The following is a 5,992-nucleotide window of genomic DNA, read 5'->3' as shown; positions in this document are numbered from 1 at the left end:
TCTTCATGCTCTCCAGAGGATGAGTGCGTCAGATCCTCGTTCCCTCTCTGGCGCCACCAACAGGACAAACTTCACCTCAGTCTTGTTTTTTTGTTTCGTGTTCAGAGTCAGAATCATCAGGACGTTGATCATCACGTCTGTTTTTGTGTTTCAGCTTCAAAAGTGTGAGAAAGTAAAAAAGTAAAAAAAACAGATTGTAGCTGAAGAACAGATGATGATGATGATGATGATGATGATGATGATGATCTCAGCTCCATTTATTAATGTGTGAATATGAAAACGAGAACCAGCACAAGAAACTGTCCATTATTGTTGGTGAAGGTCCAACATACACACACACACACACACACACACCAACACAAACACAGACACACACACACACACACACACACAAACACACACTCCTGAGAAAATACATGTGCTGTTTCTGTCAGTCCTCACAGTTTAATTGGTGTAATTATTGTAAATCACTAAATCCCACCTGGGAGGAGAGGGGGGGGGGGGGGGGGGGGGGGGGGGGGGGGGGGGGAGTGAAGGGGAGGAGGGAGAAGGAGACGAGGAGGAAGGACATGAGATGTAGTATTCATTTATGTATCAGTATCTCTGTTTGTGTTATTCTGATTTGAAAAGTTATATTTTACAGAATAATCCTTGTAGAAAAAATATTTTTATGATTATTTTTACCTAATATATATAATACTTAATAACAACATCTTGGGAATCATTGATCATTTAAAAAAAAATATTGGTATCAGAAATGTTTTGCACTGCATTATCTGTGCATGTATGTGGCGTGTCCACGAGATGAAGTTCACATATGAAAACTACGGATCACTGACTGTATATAAAGATGATCACTGACTGTATATAAAGACGATCAGAGACTGTATATAAAGACGATCAGTGACTGTATATGAACACGATCAGTGACTGTATATAAAGACGATCAGTGACTGTATATAAAGACGATCAGTGACTGTATATAAAGACGATCAGAGACTGTATATAAAGACGATCAGTGACTGTATATAAAGACGATCACTGACTGTATATAAAGACGATCAGAGACTGTATATAAAGACGATCAGTGACTGTATATGAACACGATCAGTGACTGTATATAAAGACGATCAGTGACTGTATATAAAGACGATCAGTGACTGTATATGAACACGATCAGAGACTGTATATAAAGACGATCAGTGACTGTATATAAAGACGATCAGTGACTGTATATAAAGATGATCACTGACTGTATATAAAGACGATCAGTGACTGTATATAAAGATGATCACTGACTGTATATAAAGATGATCACTGACTGTATATAAAGACGATCAGTGACTGTATATAAAGATGATCACTGACTGTATATAAAGACGATCAGAGACTGTATATAAAGAAGATCAGCGACTGTATATGAACACGATCAGTGAATGTATATAAAGACGATCAGTGACTGTACATAAAGATGATCACTGACTGTATATAAAGACGATCAGTGACTGTATATAAAGATGATCACTGACTGTATATAAAGACGATCAGAGACTGTATATGAACACGATCACTGACTGTATATAAAGACGATCAGTGACTGTATATAAAGACGATCACTGACTGTATATAAAGACGATCACTGACTGTATATAAAGACGATCACTGACTGTATATAAAGACGATCACTGACTGTATATAAAGACGATCAGTGACTGTATATAAAGATGATCACTGACTGTATATAAAGACGATCAGAGACTGTATATAAAGAAGATCAGCGACTGTATATAAAGACGATCAGAGACTGTATATAAAGATGATCACTGACTGTATATAAAGACGATCACTGACTGTATATAAAGACGATCACAGACTGTATATAAAGACGATCACTGACTGTATATAAAGACGATCACTGACTGTATATGAAGATGATCAGCGACTGTATATAAAGACGATCACTGACTGTATATAAAGACGATCACTGACTGTATATAAAGACGATCAGTGACTGTATATAAAGACGATCACTGACTGTATATGAACACGATCAGTGACTGTATATGAACACGATCAGAGACTGTATATAAAGACGATCAGTGACTGTATATGAACACGATCACTGACTGTATATAAAGACGATCAGTGACTGTATATAAAGACGATCACTGACTGTATATAAAGACGATCAGTGACTGTATATAAAGACGATCACTGACTGTATATAAAGACGATCAGTGACTGTATATAAAGACGATCACTGACTGTATATAAAGACGATCAGCGACTGTATATAAAGACGATCACTTACTGTATATAAAGACGATCACTGACTGTATATAAAGACGATCAGTGACTGTATATAAAGACTTATATACAATATATATAATATAAATAATATAATTGTACAGTAAAACTAACTGTCTGTGAAACAGTTGTTGTTCAAGTGTGCTGGAGGACTTTCCTCTGTGGCAGGAAGTGGTGCTGCGTTGCGACACACGTTGTGTCGGTCTTCGCTCTTTCGAGGGACGACGTTTCTCACGGCGACGCTGCCGCCGCATCGTGAGCAGTTGGATGTTGAGCAACGCGCCGGACGTTTCAGCAGCAGGACGCTGAGTCCTGACCCTTTAACAGCACGGGCGTATCCCAGCATGCTTCAGGAACACAGAGATCTGAGCAGGGCTGACTCACACAGTGGTTTACATCATGACACACACACACACACACACACACACACACACACACACACACACACACTGAATAATATGTGTCGTCTGATATTCAGCAATTTTTGAAATTCTATTTGCATTTTTTTTATTTGACAATTTTTTAAAATCCTGATTCATGATCAATATAATAATCAATAGGTTTTTTTTAAGCTGAGTTTCTTCTCATGCAAACATCCCAGAGCCGAAGTCAATGGATTCAACTGAAAGTGACACTCCTGCCATTAAATGTTAAAGAAAATAATTACCTTTACCTACCTTTTCTAACCCCTAACCCTAACCCCATCTACATGGAAAGATCGAACGTTAAATATATTTCTGTGGTATTTCAGTTTTTGCATGTTCACATGTAAAAGTACTGATATTTTCTACAGTGTGATTATTAAGTCTGGACCCAGACGACGCATCTTAAACATCAAAATGAAATGTTGTTTTTTTGACAATATTCAATGAATAATTCAGGTTTCAAGAACACGAGGTACCTCGAGAGAGAGAGAGAGAGAGAGAGAGAGAGAGAGAGAGAGAGAGAGAGAGAGAGAGAGAGAGAGAGAGAGAGAGAGAGTGTGTGTGTGTGTGTGTGTGTGTAGAAAAGGGGAAACTTACGGGAAGGAAGGAGGAAGGAGAGGAGGAAGTGTGAGTGACGGGAAAGAGAGGCAGCAGAATGAACCACAGCAGGACAGTTACCACGCACACACACAGACACGCACACACACACACACACACACACACACCTCAGTATCTTCATATTCTTTCTTTTTTCTTCTTTTAAAACAAAAGACATTTTTCTTTATTTTTAAATTCCAGCTTCGACCTCAAAGTTTCCAAAGATTCAGAATCTGTCAGAGTGAACTTCGGGCGAAAGTGTGTGTGTGCGTGTGTGCGTGTGTGTGCGTGTGTGTGTGTGTGTGTGTGTGTGTGCGTGTGTGTGCGTGTGTGTGCGTGTGTGTGTGTGTGAAATGAAGCAGCAGAAATACGAGAATATTTTCATCTGATGGAATAAAGCAGCAATAGAAACGTGGAGTCTGTGGTTTGAATGTTTTCATCTGTCGACAACACGACACACAATACGAACTGTGTGAGTCCGACTGTTTCTCTCTGTGGACACAAGGATTTTCTCTTGTCGTCATGTTCACAGTTCAGACATTCCACGATATTTCTAAATGTTCATCATTAAGGAAAATCCCCAAACTGATGGAAACATGTTCAGTGTGTCGGTCCGTCCCCCAACACTGTCCCCCCTCTCTCCGCTCTGAGCTCTTTGGTTCCTACCGAAGACGTCGCTCTCTAAAAAACACCTCATATACATAGTTTCATTGGCTCCGCCCACACTGATATGTTTTAAAACTCATCACTGTTGCTATGGTTACTCCTGGCGTTCCACATCTCGTCCTCCATGTTCGAGGTCAGAGGTCACTGGGAGGACGACCTCCTTACACGCGTGAGAGACAAGTGAGACAGACAGCGTGACCGTGTGTCAGCTGATGACACAAACCTTTAAAGGTGCAGTCCGCCAAATACGGCTCATTCAAAACATCGAGCGGCGTCTGAGGTTGTGGTGTCGTGGTGTCGGTATCCACTCGTGTTTCTTGTATTTGATGGTGTTTGAATAATTTGTTCATGTTTTCCAGCCTCTAAAATCAGAGACTTGTGGAAAAGCTGCTGGTTCAAGTTTCTGTGTGAAATCTCCGGGTTGTGTTTCAGTTTGTAAACGATGACGTAGACGACGCCCACGTTCTCTTCTCTGATTGGCTCTTAACAGACCAGAGCAGAGAGGCGACGTCTGTGAACCAGTGTTGGTGTTTTTGTGGGAGAAATGTAAAAAATATCAGATACTTTTTAGTCAAATGCTCGTTCATCAGCGGCAGCCATCTTGGTTGTTTACAAAAAGTAACTTCTCTTTGCATTGCAGTATAAACCACGCCCACTATCAGATAATCGGTTGTGATTGGACCGGCAAAGCATCGCTAACACTTCCTGTCAGTAACAGTTCCACCTCGTCGTCCCTGCTCTGACTTTACTTATTCTCTGTCGCTAAGCGACCGGCTGCAGATGGACACATCTACTTCCTGTTTACACCTGACTGCTCATGTGACGTGTGCTCTCAGGTGGGAGATTATTTCTGATGTGGAGCGAAGACGCTCGTCTGGACGGAGCCTCAGTGGTTTGTCTCTGTTGGGACTATTTTCATCGGCGGATTGATCCACATTAGTTGCTGTGGCATCAGTGTGTGGAAGTGAGACTAAATAAACTACAGTGTGAGTGTAAATGAAAACTCTGAGGAGTCAGTTACGTCACATGACGCGTCAGCCGGAGACCGGAACAGCTCAGATATTTAATAACAGGATCAAACATGGAAGATATGTTGATTTCCACTGCAGGGTCACGTGTGTCCGTCAGGTCGGAGCCGATCTCCGTTCACACGAACCATCACAGTCATCATCACCTCTGACAAGTCAACATTTTTAATCAGAGACAACTCTGGATCGCACAAACGTCGCCTCAGGATCTGGAATCAGATCTTTGTTCTGCTTCCGGATGGAACAAAAGCCTGACTGAGGTTTCATCATGATATTTCAGTCATTATGAAATCCAGGGGTCATATTTGACCTCTGACCTTTGTGTTAGACAAATCAGGAATGTCTCTGTGGATCCTCATCATCCATCATGAGCCCCTGAAGGAAAACCAAATGTAACGTATCGTTATGAGTGTAACATAACGCAACACAACGTAAAGTAACTCAACCTTTCCCAGTGTATTACATAGCGTAACGTGAAGTAATGCAACGCAACATAAGCGGAACGCAACGTGGCATAGCATGGCATAGCATAGCATAACATAACGTAAAGTAGCGTAATGTAACATAACGTAAAGTATCATACGTAAAGCAACGCAACCCAGCGTAGCATATTAACGTAATGTAACGTAACGTGACATGTCGTGACTGATATAACGCAATGTAACGTAACGTAAAGTGACTGATGTAACTTAATGCAACCTAATGTAACCTAACGTAATGTAAAGTAACGTAAAGTGACTGATGTAACGTAACGTATAACGTAGCGCAACGTAAAGTAACGCAATGTAATGTAACGTCACGAAAGTAACGTAACGCAATGTAACATAACGTAACCTAATGTAACATAAACACAGAATGTTACAGACATTGTGCAGGGGGGGCGGGCAGTGATTAATGTCTGAGCGACTTCAGCCACGTGTCACTTTCACATGTTCCGCCTACAGGTCAGTGAGCGATGGAGGTCGTTAC

The 5,992-nt window shown here is 41.0% G+C and overlaps 1 long non-coding RNA gene across 1 annotated transcript in view; it reads right to left on the bottom strand.

The window, feature by feature from the left end:
• Positions 1-5,012: 5,012 nt before the first annotated feature.
• The window catches only part of LOC118302011, a 1,478-nt gene continuing 498 nt past the window's right edge, over positions 5,013-5,992 (bottom strand). Inside the window, exons 1-2 of the long non-coding RNA XR_007030577.1 lie at positions 5,890-5,992; positions 5,013-5,398 (exon numbers count right to left, since the gene is read on the bottom strand). The exon at positions 5,890-5,992 is cut by the window's right edge and continues 498 nt beyond it. This is a non-coding gene — a long non-coding RNA (uncharacterized LOC118302011). The remainder of the gene's footprint in view (positions 5,399-5,889) is intronic.

The sequence above is a fragment of the Scophthalmus maximus genome, chromosome 4, assembly GCF_022379125.1.
Source record: "Scophthalmus maximus strain ysfricsl-2021 chromosome 4, ASM2237912v1, whole genome shotgun sequence".
In the NCBI taxonomy this organism is placed as follows: domain Eukaryota; kingdom Metazoa; phylum Chordata; class Actinopteri; order Pleuronectiformes; family Scophthalmidae; genus Scophthalmus; species Scophthalmus maximus.
This window is presented reverse-complemented; position numbering and strand designations above follow the sequence as displayed.